The sequence below is a fragment of the Haliaeetus albicilla genome, chromosome 2 (assembly GCF_947461875.1).
Source record: "Haliaeetus albicilla chromosome 2, bHalAlb1.1, whole genome shotgun sequence".
Taxonomy (NCBI): Eukaryota; Metazoa; Chordata; class Aves; order Accipitriformes; family Accipitridae; genus Haliaeetus; species Haliaeetus albicilla.
The window spans coordinates 8,506,420-8,531,605 of record NC_091484.1 but is presented as its reverse complement, the minus strand read 5'-3'; the positions used below and the strand labels follow the sequence as shown (position 1 = coordinate 8,531,605).

Genomic DNA, 25,186 nt, shown 5'->3' with positions numbered 1-25,186 from the left:
ACACAGAATTTTTATTCTGCTCTTGTAGAGGGTTAATGGGTGTATTTTAAACAAAGCTTTTCTGACCCAAGCTGGAGGAGCACCATCAAAATGAATGAAGCTGATGACATCTTAAATTTTTCTTATGCATCTCAGTCTAAAACAGAAAGCAGAATTGCTTTGCACGTAGCGCAACGGTTTCTAATCTGCAGCGGAAGGCTCTGCTGAAGTCACTTGCAATCGGCCCTTTCCTCTTACCCTCCAATAAACAGTAGACACAGGGCGACTATAATGGCTTGACAATAGTTGCACACCCTGGGGTTTTGCTGCTCTCATGGAAAAAAAAAAAAATGTCATGGACAAATGAATGTTGACAGTGGCCATACCAAACAATTCAAGAAAAAATTGCAGCTTTATACGTATTCCTACTCCCTTTGTCAATACTTTAAAGATGGTTCTTATTTCAGAGCAGGTATTGATTGTGTATAGGTTAGGCCCCCAGTTCCATTTGTCATTTCTGATATTATAGCGTGTTATCGTTTAAAGCTGTAATGGGAGAGGTGGCTGAGCTTAAAGCAAGCTGGTTGTCTGAAGATTTGATAAATGGCTAGATGGTCTTTGTTTCTGCAGCAGTGAGCAGTTGGCTGCTATTTGCTTTACCTTTTATCCAAGAATAACTGTGTGATGGGTTCTGGAAGTGAACAGTATCATTTTGTCAGATGTGGTTCAGAACTAGCCGGGTGGTCTTAGCAAAGCAGCTGAGGGATTTTTAACACCCGACAGGATGTGAGCAAAGGCCCTGTATAAAACTGAAACAATTCTGGCTCCACATGGCTGCTTTGGTCGAAAAGTTCTCAGAGTTGTTTTTTAAGGTGAGAGGCCAGGAAATGCTGGGGGGTGGGGTGGGGAGGGATGGTGCTTTTAAAGGCAATTCTATTCATATGGAAGGATCTTACGAGAAAGATCAGAAGACAATAGGTGGATTAGATTTCTTTGATGAACTAACAAACTTGCAAATTTTTTGCAGATCTGAATAAAAGGTCCGCTTTTCAGATGCTGTGAACAGCCCCACCCCAGCCTCTGAAAATCAGGCCAGTACAATGTTTGTGCCTGGGAGTCGGCAGGGTTGTGGGGAGAGGGAGGTAGCACGCTCTCTTTGCATTCTTTCCCTCTGCATCACTTACATTTCTCAAGGTTCTGGTATGGCTTTCATGAAATCACATCTGTTTGTCAAACTCAAAATACAGGGTTGCTTTGTATCTCGGTTCCACTTCATTTGAATCACCAGGAATCTGGAAATACTAAGTGTTCTTTTTCGAAGTAACAGACACATGTAACATCTTGGCTTTGCAGAACCTCTTCTATCAAATTTTGGGTTCACAAAACCAAGATGACACCTGTGGATGTTTCATGTCCTGATTCCTTTGAGTCAGGCAAGTTCACTTTGAGTTTAGCCCAATGCAATACCAAGGTCTGCCTCAAACTGAGCTGAAGCCTGTCCCAAGCCAACATTTATAAGCAAAGGTAGGTAGGGGAATCAGTAATACGCTGAAATTATATCTCACTGGTTTGACAGCTCAGCTGTAAGAACTCCATACTTATTCACAGCATACTTGTATGGGGGGAGTCTTCAGTGCGGCTTTGGAGCACTCCTCTGCATTGCTTCTGAATCAGTAGCACGGTGTCTTAACAGGTTAGCTCTTGAGCCTTCAGGTACCTACCCTTCGTTAACTTGGTAATCTATGAGTGATAGTTCAGACTACTTACTGTTCCTGCCTCTAGTAGATTGAAATGGTAGCTCTTAATCCTATCACTGAAGTTGAATTGCCTGGACAAGTAACAGCAGATTGATTCCACCAGTTCTTTTACAGAAATCACAAAAGGCTGCTCAACAACCGAAATAGCTCAGACTTCAGTGCAGCTCACAGCATGATGGCAGGGGAGCTCTGCTTTTGTGTCTGTAGGAGGAAAGAAGTTACCTTTCCTGGCATGGAAATAGAAACAAACAGAAAGGTTAGAAGTCAATTCTGCAATTCTTAGTCCTACAAGTAACACATTCACCAAGTCCCTGGTTTTTGTGAGATTCCTGTTAGCTCTTAGCTTGTGATAAGCTATATGTACTGCAGAAAAAGTTGATGGCACACAAACATGCATTTGTAGGACTGACAAGATAACAAGGAGAGCAAGCAAATAGAAACCAATGAGATATCAAACCTATGCAGAAGATATTGGGTCTCTGTAAAGTAGGAACCACACCGAACCTCCCCCATCCCTCACACCTGGTGATTCAAGCCAAATCCAGGCTTCTGTGGCTGTTTGAGGAGGTTTAGTCAACTTTTGCACCTCTCTTTGATCATACCGCTTTGCTGTTCCTGGCTTTGCCAGGAGCTGTAGATGTAAAAGACGCGAGAGGGATATTTCTGACAGTGCAACACGGCCCAGCACAAATAGGCCATGTTCATAATCTGTCAGCATAACATCATCTCAGGAGACCTGGCTACCCATTTGCTAGCCCAAACTGAGGATCAGGTGATATAATAGACAGTCATGGTGTTTTGGATAACACCTTACACCTCCTGTTGGTTCACGTGTGCATTAAAGGTCGCTTTGCACTCTTTGGGAGAACAGACTGATTGTGTCCCTGACCAAAACATCCCTGTTCACGAAGCTGTGCCTCTCTGGCCCCCAAAGATGACTGAATTTCAATGAGACTTTATTCTTCAAAATGAAAGGTGCTGTCTAACAGTAAAATATTGTTCTATTAAATTCAGCCCATGGCAGATCCACTACTGAGGGCTATTGAGGCAAATAAGAGCAGGGTGATGGCAGTGTGTGGTCATAAAGTTGCAGTATTCAAAAATGTAGAAAAAGCAGGTTGTCAGATTTCAATAAAGCAGTGGAAATGAATAGATACATCTCAGAGCTGGTTGCTTCCTAGTGGGATGGAATTTGAATAATAATATCACACTTGAACCAACATCGGGCTGGATTAATGGCTAGCACAGGCAGAGCACTAGTATGGTGAAGCTGCGGCAGCAGCAGCACCACTGTAGGTGTTACTAATGATACAGAGCAATGCTTCTGCTTGTTTGCACACAGAATGAAAAAAATAGGGGAGGAGGAATCTGGGAATTATTGCTTTAAGCTGCAATTTTCAACAAAGAAATCTTGCCATTCCAAACTGTCTAGACCTTTAAAAATAAAAGATGTGCAGTATTTACAATGCTCTTCAGTATTCATGAGGCTTTGCTGCTTGTTGTAAGGCGAGATGAAAACAATACTCAGTAGATTTTCATAAGTGACACGCAACTGTAAGATTGATAGATGATGTGGATTTAATGTATGTGGAGTTCAGCGCCAACATAAAAGCTGTGATGTACCCAAACACTGGGTTTATTAAATCCCTGTTTCCTTAAATGATCATCCAAAGCCTTTCACCACTTTCTTCTAGCAGAAAATAAAGGAAAGAAGGTAGGAAAAAAGAGAGGAGGGAGGGGAAAAAAACCCCAACCAAGGGATTCCCCTTAGTTTTGGTAGAGAATTACAATATCGGAACTGAAAGAGACAAATATTTAGACACTCTCTCTGCATAGAGATTAATGTGAGAGTCAGAAATACATGGAATCCACTTAAATTGATGTGATTTAGTTATGAATGGTTAAACATAAGTATTCTCTGTCAAATGCCAAAACCTATTGCATTAACTCTTTCCTCTCCCCAACCCTCCTGTATAGCCTCCTAAATCTAGGAAATTCTTGGAGCCCAGGGATCCTCTCCCCCACCTCTCTGTGCGGCAAGGCCAGAGTACAGCACAAAATCCCAAAGTCTGCTCCAGGAGAGGACTTGATGAATACATCCAGTGGGTGCATGGCAGCTCCTGCCTCCTAGCCCCTGGGGTAGACCTGCTCAAAGCGGGACCGCTCTGCGCTGGGGGAGCAAGGGCCCAGCAAACTACCCTCCTTCAAAACATCAGCTGGGGGAACTGGGGAAGGAGGCGCTGACTCACCTGGAGCCAGCCTTCGCTGCGCACACCCTCTGGTCTCGTTGGGACCTGTAAGTCAGCTGCCATAACCATTGTCCTCACAAGGCATTTCTCATGCACCTTTGCTAATTTGAAACAGCATTTCACCCTTAGTCTGACATCAAGTGAATTATTTTCTCTTTCATTCTAAGTTCACCCATCAGGCTGCATTCTTATAAATTAGGATTGACTTCCACAGTGTCCCAAATCCTCTTGAAAACGATTTCTGAGTTGCTTAACTTCCACTGTCTCTAGGGGTGCAACATACACACACTCCTTGATAACAGCCTGAGTAACATTTTCTGCCATGCATTTACAGCACTTTTTAACAAAGGTGTATTTGCTTCTTAGTGGAACATTTCACTTAGTTTCAGGGTCATTTCCTGTGACAGCTGAATGTCTGTCTTCTTTATCACCTCAAGATTTAGCGAAATGATATAATTAGTATAGTTGTGCTCCTTAACCCAGCCAGCTGCGCTGGAAATCAGGCCATTTTAGCTCAGTTGAAAGGAGCAAATAGCATGCCAACTGAAATCAGGCTTTCTGCTCTGGACCAAATTTGACTTTTTTAGAAACTAGTAATTTTACCATTGTATTTATCCCTCGGTGTGAACCATTTATTCTGGACTGGTCAGTGAGCAATTGTTTAGATACTGATTTCCTGTGGTGCTCAGTGGTATTGAAAGGCGCGCTGTTTGTGCTGTGTCGTGGGAGATGTGACCAGGAAACCTGGCCTATGGCAGAGGCTGAAGCTGGATACCCCTGAATTCAGTTCCTATCATCTCTTCTCCCTGTACTTCTGAACCAGTTATTTTTCAGGTACTCTTCTGTTTCCAACCAAAAATTTAAATTTCAGTTCTTCTCTGCCCTACTTCTCTTCCTTAAAAAAAGAAAAAGGCTAATTTTCCCAAGGAGAAGTTTTTTCACTTCAGCAATATTTTCTACTAATAAAGCTTTCTCATGAGCTACTGGCATTTTTTTTGTAATAGAGAGGAAGAATTTAAACCAAAAATTGAGGGATAGGGGACAGAAATGGAAGGGAAGGAGGTCAATGCATATCCTCTTGAATTTATAAACAAGTTAAAATAAGTGACTGTGTTTGAAAAAAAAAAAGGAAATTGTTTGTAATAGGAATGTTTATTGGAAAAATAAACTTCAGCAAATACTTATGGAAAACAAATGGCAAATCCAATATGACAACACATTTGCTTTAGAAATTTGAAACCAAGGTATATACTCATGCAAATATAATCAAAGGCAAAGAAACTTCTTTGTACCTAGTCCAGGTGAGCCTGTATCAAAATGCCCATGACAAAGTGATACATTAAGAATCATTTGCAGAAAACATTTTCAGTTATGAATAATATGCTGAAGGAAACTTGCAAATTGTAGTAAGGAGTTGAAAATCATGAAATAATTTTTACAATATACCTCTAGTTTTGCTGCCTACGCAAGAGTGCTCATACTTTGTAAAGTCCTTAGATTCTCTACACAGATTAGACTGCATATGCACATAAAAATACTCATCATCACCTGAAGAAAGTGGAAAAGGAGTAGAGAAAATGAATACCTAAGACCCAGCAAAGAGAACAGGGAAGAATGGAAAATAATATATGCAAATAAATAAAGGGAGTGTATTATGAGTGTTGTGCCTTCTGATATATGCTCAGTTGTGCCTTCTCAGCTGTTTAATGGAGTCGTTCCCTCTGGTACAAGGTGCTTTCCTTTACCTAGGAAAACCTGCTTAGTGTTGCTTGTCCTCTTTTGTTTTGTTTTTGTAATTGAGTTTTTCCATGTGTGAAATCCCAATATTTTCTTTAACCATGAGGATTAAATGCTTGACAAATGAGAAAGATTCAGGAAAGTCACAAAACTTGGAAAAGTTGGGAGTTCATTCACTCCCGCTTTCAGCTAACATGAGCACATGAACTTGTCAAATCTGTGGCTTTCTTTTTAGAGAATTAAGTACAGCGGGGAAGCATTAACATGCATATCTAGACATTCCTCTATTCATATATTCTTTCCTTTACCCCTCTTTTCTCTCTTCACCTGTTTATCATGATTTATTTTTTCTTGTTCATGTTACTCCTTTTTTAAATAGCCAAGTAGTTCCCATCTCAGGCTGTTTGGTTTTTTGCACCATGCTCATCTGCACACTTTCAGATGGGTGTTTAAGGCACTTGTGTGCCTCAGCATGGGCTCACTCAGAAAGTCACCCCATTTGTGTATTCCTTTGTTGCATTTACAGACACAGAATGGGTGCTTTTCACAACTGCTTCGCATGTACTTCTTTATCAGTCTGCCAGTCTTCCTTGTGCAGAAAGATGGGACTACCTAGTACTGTTACAGACGACGCTATCAGTTCTTAACCTGTCCTTTAACTTCATCACTATAGAGCTGGCCATTCATTCAGACTCTCGGAAGCTGATATTTGGGGGTTTCTCCCATTTCTCGTGCAATATTAAATGTCTCACAGAAGTGCCCTGTGCCAGTTGGGAAAGGTAAAGGTGGTATCTATACTTTTGGGAAGTAAATAATAAAGTGCCGCTGCTGTGTTTGCAGATGGTAGGTCATGCATCTCTGTAGCCGCTAGCCTTCATGTGAACATGCATGAGTGGCCCCTGAGATTAAGCAATGATTTCCTCTTCCTGGCCTGCGACTCGGGATTTGAGTTTTCTTCTTGTCTCTACCACAAATTTGGGAACATGAGATGTGCGGACTTCCCTATCAGTTCCAGCACTTTTCTGTCACAGGCATATCATAATATACAAACATGTGCCTCTTTCATAAACTCATCAAGGCCAGATTTCCACACGCCCCGGAACAAGTCACTGTATTTCTTGGTGCCTCAGTTCTGAGTACGGCAGAGATGATAGCCCTTTCTTTGTTTTGCCTCTGAAGATTGGCATCTCCGCATAATACATCCAGTGCCTAAAACAACAAGGCTGGCACCTTGCCTGGGCATTCAGCTCTAACAATAATAAGATTAAATTAAGAACAGGCACAAAAAAAAGAAAGCTAGGTGCTAAATAACAAGGAGGTTAAGACCAGTGTTTATCGGGTTTACTTTCCAGTGCAGGGCTGTGGCAAATGCACATCCAAGCGCTTTTCCCAGGGAGGCAAGCTATCATGGATGTGGCTTGAACTTTTATTTGTGATTTTCATGAGCCTTCCAGAGCAGTGCGTTCCCTACACTGAGGTGACTACTTTGAGTTCGCTTTTTTAATTAAGGTTCTGTATTGTAACTAGTCAATGTACATTATTGGGAGAATGAATGTCAATGCCAGTGCTTTTTCTTTCTCTCCTTTATCTTTGTCAATGATTCAAAGACATGATTTATGGTTAGTCTCCGTCTTTCAGGATCATCCATCAAGCGCTGGTTTCACTACAGGGCTCGAAGTTGTAAATCATGCAGAAAGGCTGTCACTCATCTCATTTAACCCTTTAAACACAGGGATGGAAGAAGAGGGCTGTTTTTTGCAGAACTGGAAGAAATAGAAATAAAACGGCTGTAAAATTGATGAAGTTAGACTAATCTACACAATTAATTGTTCTTTGTAATGCAACAATTATTATGAGGGACAATTAAAAGACAGGGCATGACTCCACCCTCCAAGTTCATTCCGAGAACTTGGAGGACTTCAGGGCTCCATAAAATATGTCACTTTTTTGTTTTCTCTTTTGAGCTCCTTTCAGATTTTTTAATGTCCATTACAGATGTGAAGAGCTGAGCTTCACTTTAGAATCAATCACAGGCTACTTCTGATCATGACCTTGCAACGACTAAAGAAGGAGTGCAAAAGCCCATTAGCAGCTGCTATTTTCAGCTCTGTAAATTAACAGTTCTTTTTCTTCTGTCTCCTTTTCCCCACTCCACCCCTCCCCTCTTTTCTTTTCTTTTTTTTTTTCCCTTTCTTCCTTTTTTTGGACAGGAAGACAGCAAAAAATGAAATGTGTAAGTGGCATGGGAGCTTCCACACTTAGCCTTGTCTCACAGGCTTGAGGACTGGTGACAGCTTTGGCCAAGTGGCTGATTGCTTCTCCGTGTCCTCCCCTGCCAGCCTGGGCTGCCGCTCCCAGGTCACATTAAGCGCTAACTTTTCAGACAATGCCTCCACCTGCTCCGAGCACAAAGCCAGGGAGACTGGCATTAAATAATGAGGTGTCTTTCTTTTTTATCTTGCTATTTTATTTATTTATTTTTGGTTCAAAGTGTCGGAACTTGGTAATGGAGGGTTATTAATGAAAAATATATGTTTGGGGTCTATTTGTTTAGATTCTGCAGTGACTTGATGGCAATTTTATCCCTGAATTATGTATGGCCCTGTTTTGCCTAGGCAAGCTGATACAAACAACAAATACAGTTAGAAAAAGATATATCAGTAAATAAACTGAGAGGTTGTAAAATATGAATGTTTATCATCCAGACGGTGCCACTTCTCTTCTTTTTTACATGAACTCTACTTGAGATGGTATTTAGGAGCTTGGGACTTCTTCCGTTCCAGCAATCTCTGCAGCTTGTCACAAAAACAAATGACACCAGAGGGAACCTTGTCTTACACTGTATTCTTTTGCATGAACCTCAGTCTTCTTAAGATGCTCATAATTTAAATTTATAACTTGATTTATTGGAAGATAAGATCCTACCCTTCTTCCCTTACAGACCCATGCTCCTTTTAACCCAGGCTCCTTTCCTTTCCCATTTCAGTATTTAGCATCTGCTCACCTAACTCCAGGTGAATGAGAAATGCAGAGCACCAGGCAGAGGTGTGCATTCAGGACAATGGATCCTATTTTATTGTGCTGAGGGCAGAGTGCCCTGCTGGTGGGGCATAACAAGCTGCAGCCTTCTCTGTTCCCTGGGTTAGCCCTCTGTGTGCAGAGCTAATTCCTGCTATAAAGAGTAACACCTGCCACTGCTTTGTGAGCCTTGTCAACGATCTGAATTTGTAAACAGGTCTTTTTCTGCATCTCACAGATTGTTTGGGTTGTGAACTGAAAGTAATTTGGGGGGGAACAAAGGATAAGATATTTAATTGTCTGGTGGGATTAAGCGAAACTTTTAATCCTCTATCTAGGAGATAAATTCTATTTTTTAAAATATCATCCATTGCAAGCATCATGATAAATTATCACTTGTTTTATTCTGGACTAAAGTCTCATCCCACAGGGATCTCCAAGAATTTCTGCTGCTAAAATATAGCATAGAGGAAATTATAATTTTAGCATCTCTCTGCAGTCTTAATTAAGACTGTTTTTCTGATATAAAGCTGTGGTGTCTAATTACCAGAAAGCTGTCAGAAAGTAACTTTCAAAAAACCTGTGTCAAAAAAGAGTTGGGAAGACTAGAAATATTTATTCGATTACAAATTTATGGTGCTAGTCGATTTTTTTTAATTCTAGCAGTCAACATTACTACTAATCCCTCTCTCAATATCCCACTTCCCAAGATAAATTCTAGTTCCAGGTCCTCTTCACCAAACAGTTGCTTTTTGCCCAGACAACATTTGGTAGGTTTGTTTGAACAAATAACGGAATGTTTCCATTTTTTATCTCGCACATTCACAAAGTATTGATGTTTTCGATTTCAGTGTATTCCAAATCTCAAAGCCAAATTCTGGCGCAGATGTCCATCCATTTTTACCTTCAAAAGCATGCAGAAATTCTGCAGTGCAAAACTGCTAGTTAACCTGCAGCAGAGTCAGGAATTCACTTTGAGACTTAGTCCTAGTTCCTGGTTTTTTCCTTCTGAGCATGTGCCATTGCCTCAAAATGACTCATATTTAAGACAAAACCTGCTCTTTTGTTTGCCAAGAAGTCAGCAGAGCCTGTGCTTGCTCATTACAGGTCTGACTAGGAAAGCTCATGAACCTCAGCCAGGTTTTGATGACCATCTCCCTAGTCGTGAGACCATGATTGAACTGAGGGTTTTCATTTTTTTACCAGCATATTTTATAGCTCTACCTGCTGAAAGTCCCTTTTCTGAGATTTGCATAAGGTAAAAAAAAAAGGAGAGGTAATATGATGAATGCTGACAGGTACATTTGCTACAATTGATTAAACACTTTTGCCATCCTTACGGTTTTCTTTCACCCGCCTCGTGTCTTGCCAGAAAGAGAGGTGTGAGTGACTTTGTCATTGACATTAAACAGTTGTATATACTTCTAGCTGCAAAATGCTATCCCCAGAGTTTGTTTACTCGATCTGTATTTCCAATCAGTGCAGAAGGTTTACTAAAGCAGTTCATTACTGATTTATTTATGATGTATTTAGATAGCAAATATGGTTCTGTCAGCAGTTGCTGGCTAAACAGTGTTGACAGACATTAATAGCATATGGTATAGGAATGGAATTATGATCTTTAAGAGTCTTTGTGTCTCAACATACATTTACAGTTTGCATTTTTCCTAGGTAGAGAGACAGAGAACTTCTAAAAACGAAAACAGTGTTTCTTTTTCTTTTTGTAACCTTTGGGGTTTGTTGTTGGTGACATTAAAATCTTCTGTGCCTGTTTAGCTGTTCAATTTAATGGAAGACAAATTCTCCCAAAGGTTTAATTTACTCTCACAAACTGAAATCACTGCATTCTCACCATGGGAAATGGCCTTAATTTTCCCAGCCTTCAGTATACATCAAGCATATAATTCATTTCTCCCCCCTCAATACTTCCCTCATTAGAAAACAAAGTTTTTGATATTTAAATGTTATATAGTTTAAGTTGAGAAACAGATCTTCTCAGCCCCATAAAGTGCATTTGCAGACATGATTGCTTCTCTCTGACAGCAATAGATTTATACAGGGTGGAACAGAAAAACACTTGAATTTCTGACCTTTACTTGTCTGCTTCCTCTAACACCAGCATTTTTACCAGTGTCAAGGAGAAAAAGCAAAAAACGTGGCTGCTCATAGAGGAAGGAAGAACAGGTAATGGTGAAACCGTTTTGTGGCAGTTGATACCGGTTGGGGACACTAAATTGTGTTGGGAAAGGACTAGGGAGGAAGATGAATTTCATATGAGAAGTTGCCTCTCAATCACATGAGGATAAACGAATTGGGAAATAATATGGGAAATCATCTCATCCTTCTCTTTAGATTAATGATAATGGAGGAGGTGAAGTGGAAATACACTGTTTATTTTCCAAAGTAATAGGCAACATTTTGCTTTCCATAAAATGGAATTAATAAAAAGAAATCCTTTGCTGAAGTTAGATTGCATTTCCATAGGATTAGCTGGCCTCAGAACAGTGCTTCAGAGCCCCTGCTAACAAATACCCAAAGTTATGAGATAAAAGAAGAGGAAGAAGGGATCTTCTGAAGAAATGCTCAGGTCATACAGAATGCCACCAGTGAGTGTAAATGTGCTATTTGCCAGGAGTGTGAGGGCTTTTGAGTAACAGCTACATGAATGATTTTTTTTAAATTACTGCTATTTTTGATACATTGTTAGAGAGTTTAGGATGCAGACGCTTTCTACTTCCACTGCTATTGGCAGCAAAAAATGAATATATATACATATATATATATATATATACACCCATCAGACAAAAAGAAACAACGCTAGCAACAAGAAGAGGTTCTGTACAGGGAGCGCCAAGAAAAATAAAACATTGAGCCAGTTCTTCCTCTGCCTAAAACCATTTGCTTCAAAATAATTACACCAGTAGGAAATTTAACCTATTGTACATGGAAAAGTTAATATGCCATTAACATCTGAAAAATTACTAGAAATGAAACCCAGGTATGGGCAAAGCACACTCCAGCTTAGAGTCAGGCTTATCTCATCAATGCGTGAAGCTTGATAGACCCCAAGAGCTGGTTGAATTGAGCTGACCCTGTAGGTAACCACTTTGAGAAGTTTGCCTTTCTGCATCTTCCAGGTTTGGTACCCCTGTAGTATCATAGCTCTACTAGACAGTGGCCATGGTGATGTCTGATAGCATGCGGCTGTTGACAGCTCTGGCACATGCCAGCTGGGGCCTCCTGAACAGGGTCCTTGGAGGACTTTTCTGTTTGAGCAAACACTTTGGAGAAGGGCTGTTGATGTCAAGCACTGCTGCCTTGGCTGGGAGTGTTAATGCTGCCACTGGGTCATGATTATGGACCAAAGACATTAGACAGTGAGTTGCCAAGAGACCTAGCTTGTTTAAACTAAACTTCTCTGAGACAGCAGCTAAGATGGCCAGTTTTGCTGGTTCTTCTCCCAGTGAGTGTTTAAAGACTCTTGTTTGTAAGGGGCAGAGTATTAAAACAGTGAATTCATAAATAATGAGTTAAAAGCAGTTTCAATCTTTCTGAATCTTCTTATTTTAAACATGTTTTTCTCTCTTTGTGCAACAGATTTCCAATCAGTGTAAGGGAACTGACTGCACAGAAGGAGCAATGAACTGGCAGTATGATACATGTTGAAAAATTAAGAAATTCAAAACCAGACCAGTCAAATTCCAGCTGTGCATTGGTGGATACATACAGTAATTAGCCCATGTAGACAAGGCAAATTGGTAGTAGTTCAAGACAAACCTTGTGCAAGTACTAGCTAGATCTGTGATGTGCTTTGCCTTCATTTAAATTTTAGCATAGATTGATAAACACATTAAAAAATCTTTTTTTTTTTTGGTGTTATTCCTGGTAGAAAGAGAATTAGCCAGAAATGCTTTAAAAGGGAAGTATTGTTTGGATTTGAACCTAGTGGATAAACTGAAAGTATTTAGACAGTCTATAATGAAGTGTTGTTGGCCTCTGGTCTGTAATAAATGCTTCAATTTTATAGCTCCAAATCAACTTTACCCATAAAATCTCAAAGGACTTTCTCCACTTAGCAAATCAGCTACGACTTAGTGGCCATAGCCAGTGTATCCTCATGCATTGTCAAAAAAGCTGTGCAGACCTAAGCTTATACAACTCACACTGATATAAAAAAAATTTTTTTTGGAAGTTTTACTTTCACATTATCAGTAGTTAGTCCAAAATCTGTGTTAGATAAGGCGCACAAGAATATTTGTCATGAATAATTGGATTATTGATAGCAAAAGGATTTTATTAGTGTGAAGTCCAATCCTCAATAAAATTATTTGGTGGGTTTCTGTTCAAGAAGTAGTCAAGTTAATGTGCTAGTCATTCCTTTTATTAAAAAGTTCTTGTTCAACATTTCTCCATTTTAACTATCATTGTGCACTTACCACTCTTTATTTCTATATGATTTCAGTCATTGCTTCAGGGGTCGTGATCAAAATGCAAGCGCAGATCCTGTAACACACTCTCACAATCTAAACACAGTTTGAACATGGATGTAAATGTAATGTGCAAAATCCCTTGTAATGCTTCATTTTCTAAATGCTCTCTGCATCCATTTCCACCACAACTTTAAGAAAGTAGACTATGTTTTTCTTACCAATTCTTTCTGAATGCCCTGATAATAATCCTGCTCTGTTCATCCTCCTGATTCCCAGCAGAATTTTGAGGAAAAACATTATACATGGATTCACCTATTGTCATAGAGGTTAAAACCCTGCTCACATTTAAAGAAACCCTCTTGGACTGATCTCTGCTCTGCACCTGTTTCATTTGATTTATCTTCTGTTGTTTGTAGTTTCACTGATCACTTTCTTATTACTTTTACACTTCCATCCATTTCAGTTTTGTACTCCTTTTCGAGCGATTTCTTATACCGCCCCTGCCACCTGCTCCCACCTGATGAATTGTCTGCTCAAACTGTTGAACTTGACCTGGCATGGTCTCTTCCACAGAAAATAAATGATGCCACACAGCCATATAATGATGCCTTAATAAACATCCCAGATACATTTGCTCCTCTGCAGAAGTGCAGATCTCAAAAGGTGGTGTCCCAATTACATGCTGATGCCTGGGAGGCAGTGAAATGGAAGAGGTAGGAATTAAAACAAAAATTGAGAAGCCTTGCTCTTTGTGTGTATTTATGCACACTTGAAAATTCACTGGACCTTTTTTCCAAGCTTTTGTCTGCACTTACACTTGTGATTACTAGAAACAGCAATAAATATATTTTAATTCTGTAAACATTTTCAATAGCTTTTTTTTTTAATGGCTTTTTTTTAATATTTGCGCTTGCCTACAGCAGCAATTCATTTTTCAGAAAGTCAGTATTGAGGAATTTGGTAGAGGTCAGATGCCCTCTGTTGCCTTTCCTTCCAAGACTGAGTGAGGCCCTGGAAAAAAAAAATGCAGGGAAGTTTATAAAGTTTTTTTATTCTGTTACAGAGTTGGATAGTAGAGACGGTTAATCCACTCTTTCAGCTCTTTCAGGATTTTAGAGTCTGGATTTTTGATCCACTAGACTGCTTTGTGAATTCCTGCAAGCCTTAAATCCAGTTATAATGGATACAATATATAGCTTTTTTGTACCCAGTGAGGTCCCTCACTTCAGCAGTGGTTACATCATGATACCTATGCTGAAGAAGTCGTTTCTGTCAGTAAGTGACCTTTCTGATTATTGGATTTTTTTACCATAACTCATAGTTGTTATTTCTTGCTGAGTCTCAGGAAAAACTGATCCTGTGCAGCTGCAGCCTCCTGTTGTTGCTGCCTGTTTTTTTATGCTTTGTCCCATATGATAAATTTCAGTTATCACTTAGGACAGGGCAAGAATGCAACACTGAGACTGGTGATTATGATCTGTAAATGATCTGTGCACTGGCCCTGGATCTAAGCCCTTCCTTGGATCATTTGAGACACAATTTAAAAGAACACAGCTTAATATTTGTGTTTCAAACTTTTTTTTTCTTTTTTTTTCCCTTTGAAATTTCTGTTATTTTAATAATCTTGATAGGTACTTAGAAACTATATTTATTTTCCATATCAGTTGGAAGCTTTTCCTTTTGACATGGATTGATTTGTTTTGCACAAGTTTCTTGCAGAATGGAACCAACAGTACTAATTTTACTACTGAAAATTATTAGTATTCTTACTATTAATAGGCCTTCATATCTGCAAGGAATCAGTAAGGCAGCATCCCAGCTTGTGTGGAAAGAGAAAGGAAAGCAGTGGAGGGTATCAACATTGGGAGCTTTCTGGGGCAGGAAGAATTTTGTTCCATGCTGGTAAAAGATTTTTGTAGGGCACTCTTGGTGTTGGGTGCAGTACATTAATAGAATTACAACGGTAATAATAAAGATACAATATATTTACACGATCTATTAAGAGAGTGATAAGATATGAATCCCCCAAAACATCAGGTAAAAATGATTGCAATTTTGTGCTACCAAAGCCAGCACCAGCACACCTGCAGTCATGCCTCTCACAGAGGGAGTATTTCAGGCAGGACCTTAAAAGAAGTTATTTCCATCTTTGAAACAGATTTCAAAGGATCACAGATCGATTCTTATCGCAGTTGCTGCAGCCTTCTCACCGTTGACTGCAATGAGAAGTGAAAAGCAGGATCAGGCCCTCTGTATGCCCCCTTACTTGGGTAGAGAAATGTCCAAACATTATGTAGGTGGATGCACACATATTGTGTACATTAAATACCCTTTTGGGCAGCTTGTTTATGTATTCCTCATCCTGACAACAGGGTAAGGGATAAAAAAGAAACCTGTGGACTCGAATTACTAGGTGATCCCACTCTGACCTGGACTGTGTCAGTGCCAGGAGGAGGAAAGCCTTCTCTCTAATGAAACTTCATTTACCTATGGACTCTTCTTTTCCACAGTACAGATTGAATTTTGTCTGTTGTATGTGACTGAGGAATGGTGTTGTGCATGTACAGACTGTATGTTTGAAGGAGATGTTTTGACCTTTCTCATCTCTTGACTGGTGTTGCAAAGATGGAATGATGTAGAACAGAGATTTTGTGACAGAGTATTAATAAGAAAGAATCTGACTGCCAGTTGCTCATTACTGGATCTCTTTTAAATGCCAGAACCTTCTATGTTTGCCTTCAAACAACACTGAGCACCTAAATCACCATAGTAAACAGATATAGAAAGAGACAGAAAGGTTAAAAGTGTACTCATAATCTCTTGCTTTTCCTCCTAAACATGTTTGATAGCAATATTGTTTCTTAAAAACAATATGACCTCATTTGTAAAGCAATATTCATGCTAAACTAGTCAGCTGTTAAATATACCCGGCACTGTGCATTATGATGAAGCTAAACCAGAATTTCAATTATTTTCTGGACACATTTAAAATTATAATACTTTACTGGGTTAGTGTTATAGTTCATCCAAATTACTCACAAAGTATCATATCAATCTCTTGCAACTGCTTATTGCTTACATATCTGAGGAGTTAGTCGAAGTAAGATGCCATCTGGGGTAATGACCTTCATGCTGACTTAGTACTTTGATGGTTATGTGGCTATAAGTGCAGGGATGTCTAATGGTCAAAAGTCAACGTTTGTTGGCCATAATATTTGTCACAAAAGAAACAGACTATTCATTTGGACCAACATTTGCAAGAGTATGTTCCTGAAAGGAAAATAAAGAGGGAAATAAAACACTTGATGATCTGTGTATTCTTCACTAGTGTTCCTTATACGCTGAAATCCCAGCAAGTGAAAATTCACACTTCAAAATTATTTGCAGTTTTTTATTGCCTGGAATAAAGGCAAGATCAAACCAAAGCAAGAAGACGAGGAAGATCTATTTCATTATACTGCCACTTTCTACTTATGTACCTTATCTAAAGAGATGTTAAGAGACAAATGATGTTGCAGCCATGGTTTAACCAGCTATGAGTAGCCAGCACAGATTTATGAATATTACTGGCAAGTATGGCTTAAAGCAGATCTCATTGGAGCTGCAATATGGCTGTGTATCCAAAGGGAAAATCAAAAGGTCCACTGCTCTTTAGATAAATGTTATAATAGTAGTGTACTTTTAAAGCCATATTAATATTTTTTAAAAATAGGCTGTAATACTAGGTCCTAGTCAACAAGTTATTGCAAGGAGCTTGCATTTTATGCAGCATCTTCAGCTGGGCATGAATTCTGCACTTTAATAAAACCACATAAGAAGTGCTGTTGGCTTCATCTCTACCCATCGCTGGATCGTGAAGCTGAGTACTCAAGTAGCGCTAGATTTTCTGTTCAGCATACAAGCACAATGCATTTCCCAGTGTGCTCCTGCAGAACGTGTACAAGAAGCAGCATTTTGCAGTTCAACAGGCAGGGAGGCGGGGATTTTAAAGAGAAAACTGCTGTTCATGGAGGTCATCCGTAAAAACATCTGAGCTTTGAACTGACCCTCTGTGACTTGCAAGAGGCCACCTCAGCAATCAGTGGCAGATGCCGGAGTTATGACAGTTGAGTCTTGCTCCTTGCTCTGGCAGATTTTCTGTCAATGCTGACTCACTTAATCCTTAGTCACATTACTGAAATCCGGCTGCTATTGTTTACATATTAATAATTGATTATTAAGTAATTATGACAGCGAAGCTTCATCATGCCGTAGCCTCTCTTTATGGCAGATAAGCCTATCTACTCTTACCCCAAATGGGACAAACTTAACATGTTTATGAGCTTTCTTGAATTAAGGCTTAAATTCTTCTGCATGAGACGGTACTCCATTGCATTTATCCAAGCTGGTCTCTTTTGAATTGGAGAGGCCAAGAAATAAGCAGCCTTTTAAAAATAATAATCAAATAATTTGTCTCTCACATTGTGCTATTCAATGCACTGAACAAGCATTCGTTATTAACAGAAATAGTAATTTCCCACAGTAGCAGACCATACCTAAACACTCAAAACCAACTGTGTGAAGGGCTAGTACTTCAAGATTTTTACACATTGAACATAGTCATGAAAAGGAATATGATTATATGGATCTATTTTTAGAATAAACATTGTGCTTTCATACGCAGAATTCTTCACTCTGATCAAGAGCCTTTCAAGGAAGGTGTTGTTCTTTCACATGTTTATTACATGTAGTATCTCCAGCTTCAAGTGTAGTCCACATGAATTCAAAGCCAGAGCCCATTCAAGGGGAATGTGTTCTGCAGAAATGCTGCCCATGAGATAAGCCGTGGATTCAGTAGAAATGAGTCAAAGTTTTATTTTTTTTAGGATAAAAAGCAAGTGTCCATAAACATGATCCTCATCTTCTTTCTACTTATAATTGTATTTAATATAAATGTACTTCATTACTGGAAAGCAGTCTTCATGGCCATACAATAGCAAACAAATTCTTCAGAAGCATCTTTAATTATTCATTTGACTGTACTATATTTTATGCTACTTTTCATAAATGTTAATCTTTATTATTGCCCTACCAGGAAAAAAAAGAAGGAAGGAAAGAAATACCTGTTATTAAATGACCTATCAGGCTGACATGGATAAATGTTGGTAGCTATTTAATTGTTTCCCATCTGCAGTTTTATACAGTTTCTATCAAACTGAAGGGTAATTTTTTTAGTAGCTGCTTATTTTAAATGTACAAAACCCTTGTGTGTAATTCCATTAGCTGCCCTACAGCATTGCAATCTACAGTTTCCCTGAGGCTGTTGTGAAATATTGATGAAATCCTTGCTTTTGTGGCTTCCTCTGATACACTAAACATTTGTCTGATGTTAGTTGAACTTGAATGGATCTGTTCAGAGTTATATCAGTAGTGACTTCAAAGGCTGTAAGGCTGTTACAGTTTTTTTTTACAAACTGAAGTTTCAAAGCCTTACCATGTGGTACTTTAAAAAAACAAAGTTCATATCAAATGAACCAAAGTGCTAGCAATACACTGGTAAGACTCATTACAATTTCAATTTATATAGATATATATTTTTTTATGATTCTGATTGGTAGCTCATGCCATTTAAAGAAATTTAGATTGGTATTTAGGGGAACCTAGGATAATGAAAGAGGGAAAACATAATTTGAAACTTGGATTTTAAATGAGGTAATCTATAAATTTACAAAGCCACTCTGATGTTTTCCACAACAATAAATAGGACAAGAGAAAACAGAAGAAAGGCAAAGAGAGACAAAAGTTTCAGACTTAGGTTTTCATCAGTAAAGTGATTTACACTGGTGCAATTAAAATGACTAATGAGGAAACCATATTTGCTGCTACTCTATTCTTTTAATTGTTCAGGACCAAACTGCATTTTGGAAAGCACCCTTTGTGTCTGTACTAGCAATTAAATGCAACACGTATTCATGGTGCAGTGATGTGATGACTGCCTGATACCTGTCTAAAACTTTGCTGGGAGAGGATTTTGGTGTGCGGGATGGGCAGGCGGGATGGATGGGGCAGAGGTGGGGGTCTGCTGCTCGTGCACAGCAAAGGGCTGTGAAGGTTGCCTTCTTTGCATTCAAGTGATGCAACGATTCATAGCTTTCATTAGATGCATGTTGGTTGAAAATACAATCTGGAGAATATTAAACACCTTCAGCTGGTTGAAACAATGAAATTGTAAGTGCCAGGGGTTTGTAGAAAATAACAAACAGAAATGGTTTTAACCAAAGGCAAATTATTCCCTTACACTGTAAGCCCTCACGTAGGGAACTTCAACTGTTGGCTCTGAACGTGGTTAAATCCATTTCTGCAACAGCTAGCACCTAGCAGTTCAGTCATTCAAACTGACTAAATCCAGAGCAAGGTAAATATGACTGAAGTTGCTTTTTTTTCACAGTGCTATAACTGACTATGTAAACAACATAATCCTTAAGGAAAATTATTCAAGAAAAAACTCCCATAATAATTCTGTCCCTGCTATGGACTCTCAGCTCAGTAGAGCGCATCAGCTCACCTCTCTTTTTGCAGTCTTCCTTTTGTTTGGGGATTTTTTCCTGTTTTATTATTGGTTTTGCTTTGAGTTTATGGGTCACTCAAAAGCCAGTTCCCTGCACATATGCTTCCAGCCACCAATCATTTTCATTTGACTCATAACTGTGTAGGGTGCAATGTACGAAAGACATAATCGGTTCTCCTTTGTGCTGCTAAAAGTCCCACTGAAACTAGTGGGTATTTTGCCTTCTTAACCAGTAGAAAATTGGACATTTAATAGAAAACTTTATATTACAACTCTAATTAGAGTATAACAAAATGAAAGCCCAAAATTGCTTCATTTCAGCATCATATATAAATAATAGTTATGGGTCCGTGGAATTGCCTTTGCGTGTTAAAATTCAGTTATGGCAGAAGCCATAACTCCAAGTTTCCTTGCTCCTAAGCTGCAGTGGCTTGCAAGCTTGGCACCACAGAGGTTGATTCTATCCTCCAGCAGTGGATGGTAGTGGTTGTTTCTTTTCCTACTCTGCAAAAGGCAGAAATTCATGCCCTAGTGTCAGCTGCTGTAACGATTTGAAAAACAAAGTTCTAAAAAAAAAAAAAAGGCAAAGGAACATTGGGAAAAATCTCTCCTTTGAGATGACAAGTTATTTTGGACACAAAATTGCATCACTAGGGTGGTGATCAAAACTTCCATACTGAACCACTGCAAACTGAGTTTGGATGTGATGGTAAAGAGTAATAGCAGCAAAAGGTGCAAATGATTTCCCATTATCCAAAATAATTAACTGGCCTCCCAGAAAAAAGCCAATTGAGCAAATTCAGCCTTTTCTGAGGTTTTGAGAACATCTAAAACCTTCCTCAGGGTGCACATGGCTTTAGAAATAAACCTCACACTACCAGGAAGTTTAGACCAGGTGACAGAGGCACTCCTTCGTCTCTGACGCCCATGATTCAGAGCCAGATGCTCTCTGCTCCCTCTGTGGTGAGAAAGGTAACCTTTCCCTATGTTTTCTTTCCATCTTGCAGAACTTAACAGGAAGTTTTTTCCCTGGTACAGAAATTTTTAATGTAGCCTAAAAAGCTCTGAAATTATATAATTCACTCTTGTATTACAAATTTTGTATTTTGAGAGATCTTTCCATGAAACTCCATTGCATTTCCAGGGTGTTGCATTGGTTTTAATCCTGTTAAATTCCAAAATGTCTTTGATATAAGAGTTATGCAACAGAGTAGGGACTTTTTTTTCCTCAGCTGCCAATTCCTCTCTTCAGTTGTTTTTCAAACTGGGATGAATCTATAGGTATGAACTTCTACAAAGAGCCAGGTTAAGATTTGTCTTTGGGTAGCTAATGTAGTTAGACATTTTTGAGAAGAAGGAATGAGAAGTGGTCATTATCCATTATCTGCATGAAATATTTCAGAGAAAGAAACAGTTTCTGCCAAACACAAAAAGATGTTTGAGCTGAAGCCAAACAAGAAGGAAACAAGATCACCTTATAGCATTGCAAGATTGCTCTACTAATGATGTTATTTCAAGTAAAACTGGAATATATATATGAAGAAGTGCAGATGGTGCATGGGTTTTACATGGATTAGCGGTGTTGTTCTGGACAATGATTCACTGTCCCTTTTCTTGGCAGAAAATAAATTTTCCAGTCTTGGAAAGAAACATGTATGTATATTTTAAGAAATGTTTCTCTATGTGGAAAAAGAGCAAATTTGAGTGAAAATAGCATCCACTGGTGGAAAAGTTAACAGTCAGAATGAACACTTTAAAAAAAAAAAAGATATATTCACACTACTATTCAAGGTGATGTATAACGTGGTGCAAATTACAGGTTATTCAGGGGTGTGAGGGCCTGAAAGTCAATACTGGATTCGGCATCACTGGGAGCTTGGCTCAGTGCTGTCTGCATAGTAGGATCAAGGCTTCAAGATGTGGATGATTTTAGACCCATAAGTTCAAAGAAGAGGTTTTGAGGGTATATTAATTGGACCTGCTTTCTTTTAGTTAGTCTGTAGAAATACGCTAGATATATCTAAGAATATGTTATCTTTTGAAGAATAAAGAATCAGCTGTTTATTGCAACCCTTGTCCTAGAGAAGCAGGTTTCTTACGTTACCATGAATCCAATCACAAAGGTTCAGAGAAAAAAGTTAAAACAATTTAGAATAGTATTTATTATTATTATCCATATGATAATATTATCCTTACTGGTGTCATGATTTTGACAAGCCAAATACTGTATTTAATACAAATACTGTATTTCCATTTAAGAAGCCAGAAATTGCTTCCACGCACTGCTCTGAAGCTCCTGGGTTTTGTCCAGTTTTCAAGATGATAGTGAAATTTCAGTCCCCCGCTTCTTCAGGACTGCACATTGCCCATCCTACATCTCTGCCTGGGCCTGTTTAATTTCAGTGGGAAAAATTCTTATCTGGGAAAAGGAGGAAGCATTCACCTGGTTACTGAGTTTGGATTTCTTTATTTTTTTGGTTTTTTTTCCTGTAAGACAGCTATATACAAGCATCTCAGACTTTTGGAGTGTCAGAATAAGCCTAGGGTAGAACTGGTGGGAAAAGAACAGGTCACTCAACAATTTATCATACGGACATCAGTATGATGTGCAAAAATTATGCTACTTACTACAGACACTGCATTTAAAGCATGTGGGTGTGCAGGCTTAAGACACCGCTACCTTATAAAATAAATAATGCAAAGTCCACTTAAATTAATGTTATTTCTGTTAAATAGCTACATCAGTTCATATCAAACTTCATGTCCAATGAAATCTTTCTAAAAACCACTGCTGGAAGGACACATGCATTTCTTGTACCCTAGGTTGTCTGCACAGGTCTCCACTGTCCTTAAAATGCCCACAGCAATTTAAATCATTTACATAAACAAAAATGGGTTTACAAGTAGGATACTGAAGTGTGTTTTCAAAGCTGCCCAGAACTCTTAACCATTAAAATGGACCTGACCGATGGTTTTGTGAAATTTTGATGGTGCTTTCTAATAAGTTACTTCTACTACTTTCATAAGAGTGTACAGACACACAAAAAAGAGGATTTCTCAGCACGAGTTACTCTTCTGTAAAGGTTATAGTAAACATGTCAATGCCTAATTAAGCAGAAAATTTTATCTGTATTGTGGGGGATGTGCAGCTGTCTGCTACTTCTGCTTCTCCTAGTAAATCCTTTTAGAAGGACAAAGGATATTGTGAGGAAGAAACTACTGTATATATCTTCCAAAGGAAAAAATTACCCTCTGGTGAAAAATGGGTTAATAGTGTTCAAAGAATTGGTGCTGAAATGGAGAATCAAATTTGCACTGACCCAAAACTGTGTGAATGCTGTTTGTTGTCTGTTTTGTCTGATTCCTTCATTGGATTCCCTCCTTATTTTTGTTTTGCTCGATGTAATATGCTTGGCACTGTGATACATCCTGGCAAGGGGCCAGCGTCGCTACCTACGCTGTACAGTATCTCTAACACCGCGAGAACCATGTCAGTCCTGCTCATCAGTTTGTGCTGCTTGTTTAACAAGGTTACTACTCATGATGTGTAGGAGCTTTTGCCGCCTCCATGTCCCTCCATTCTCCTTGTCCCCTTGAAAAACATACGAGCTCGGAAAGGGGTACATGGAAAGTATTATCTGGTTATTAGGGAAAAAGTTTAGGGAGGAGAAAAAAAAATTTTGTTCTTCGTGTTGTCTTTGCTGCCTGCCTCAGTCTGATCATCTGTAAATGGGGCTACTAATATTTGCTGTACCCCAACACACTAAAAGGCTTATTTTTTAGTATTTAACACTTCTTATTTAATATTCAGCTTCTTTGCTGAAAGCATCTGCTGAAGAGCACAGTGTTCCTACTACTATGTGATTATTATTTCGTTAGGCTAAAATGACGTCCAGGTGATTTGCTCAGAGCCACTGCTGTTATCTTTGCCTCTGGGTTGTGAAGCTGCCTGGTATCACCCCTGGAGTAAGCCAAGCCCAGCTCTAAGCCAGTGTGATCTGTGTAGGTCCTAAGACCGTGGGAAGGGCATAGGAAAGATGACTCATGTGGGTTTCTTAGCCATCATTTCCCTCTTATACTGCAGCTTCATCCAGGAAACAGTTCCTCTAATTCTGGTTCATCTCTGGCTTGATGGTAAACATGTGTTGAAAGGGGTGAGATACACATGCAGATAGATTGAAAATTTGAAACACATATCTGAAGAAAAACTGTGGAAGTCTTTGTCCATATATTAATAAAAATGCTTCTACCTTTTTGGCCCATCCCTTTTCATTTGCTAAAAGGATATCATTTGTGCAGGAGTACCAAATTCAAGGGAGCAAAATAAGCCAAGTTCTCAAAGACCCATAAAATGGCTTTTCTCAGAAAATGGGAAGGAATTGGATTTTAAACAAATAACACTCTTAGGCTTGTTTACCTTGTGCTTTCTGAGCTTTTAGGGTTACTTCACAATTATGAGTACTAGAATTTTGTTTTATTTTTGCTTAGTTTTTCTTAAGCGCAGCTTTGATTTGGGGGTTTTGGTATTATTTTGTTTTTACATACTTACCTGATACAAAAAGCTAGATCTTAAGGAAACACGACAAAGTACTCCTGAGACTGCAGTGCTGTCACTAGGGTTAGCAGCTCTGCGTTTGCACCTAACTAGAAGAGCTCATCAATATATCTCCTGCGAAGACCTGTGCTTCTGAAATCAGCATTTAGTTTTGACGAGTGGCTGTCAATAACAGTGAATTGTTTCAATATCTTCTTGCATTGTGCATAACAGCTTTGCAGTGGCTGTTAAAAAAATTACACTGAGGTTTTGTAAAACATGCCTGAACCACTCCCTTCTTGTAGGGGTCTAAGAGTGAATTGATGACTATGTTGAGTCATTGTGAATTTATCACTGACTGCAATGGAGCCAGTTCACCCTTAAAAAACCTCTTCTCTAATTCTTCAGTCTGTTCTTAACCAGATTATCTCCTGTAACTTAGGCAGAATTACTGCTGATATAAGGCCAGAAAAAAACCCTAACTGAATTCCTTAATTAATTTTAAAATTTACAGCTCTTCCAGTATCAATCTTATCTTAAGTATTCATCTTATTAATTAAATAGTTAATTTGTCAAAGAAAATCTTTCTGGATTTGTTCTACTTTTCCAGTTTTACAGTTAACTTCGATCTACCTCTGTCACATCCTAATACTCTTCTGTAACTTCCAAGGGTTCTTGCCCTGAAATTTATGGATTTGTTTTTACTAAAGCACAATTTGCCTTTATGGTACACAGTACATTACTTTTATAAATAAAAGAGTTCCACTTTTGCCTATTAGCACTTTCAGATGTTGTATTTTGACATATAAATTATTTGTGTACACTCTAAAGTGCATTTTTAGGTGATCAAATAGCAAAAGGTTACTGTACCTGGATGATGCTATGAACCAGGAAGATTATGGCAGTTATTTTTTCTTCTGTTCTTTGCCAATTCT

At 38.8% G+C, this 25,186-nt stretch overlaps 1 protein-coding gene across 2 annotated transcripts in view; it reads left to right on the top strand.

The window, feature by feature from the left end:
* Positions 1-25,186, top strand: part of TSHZ2 (teashirt zinc finger homeobox 2) — a 232,757-nt gene that overhangs the window by 112,879 nt on the left and 94,692 nt on the right. The window lies entirely within an intron of this gene.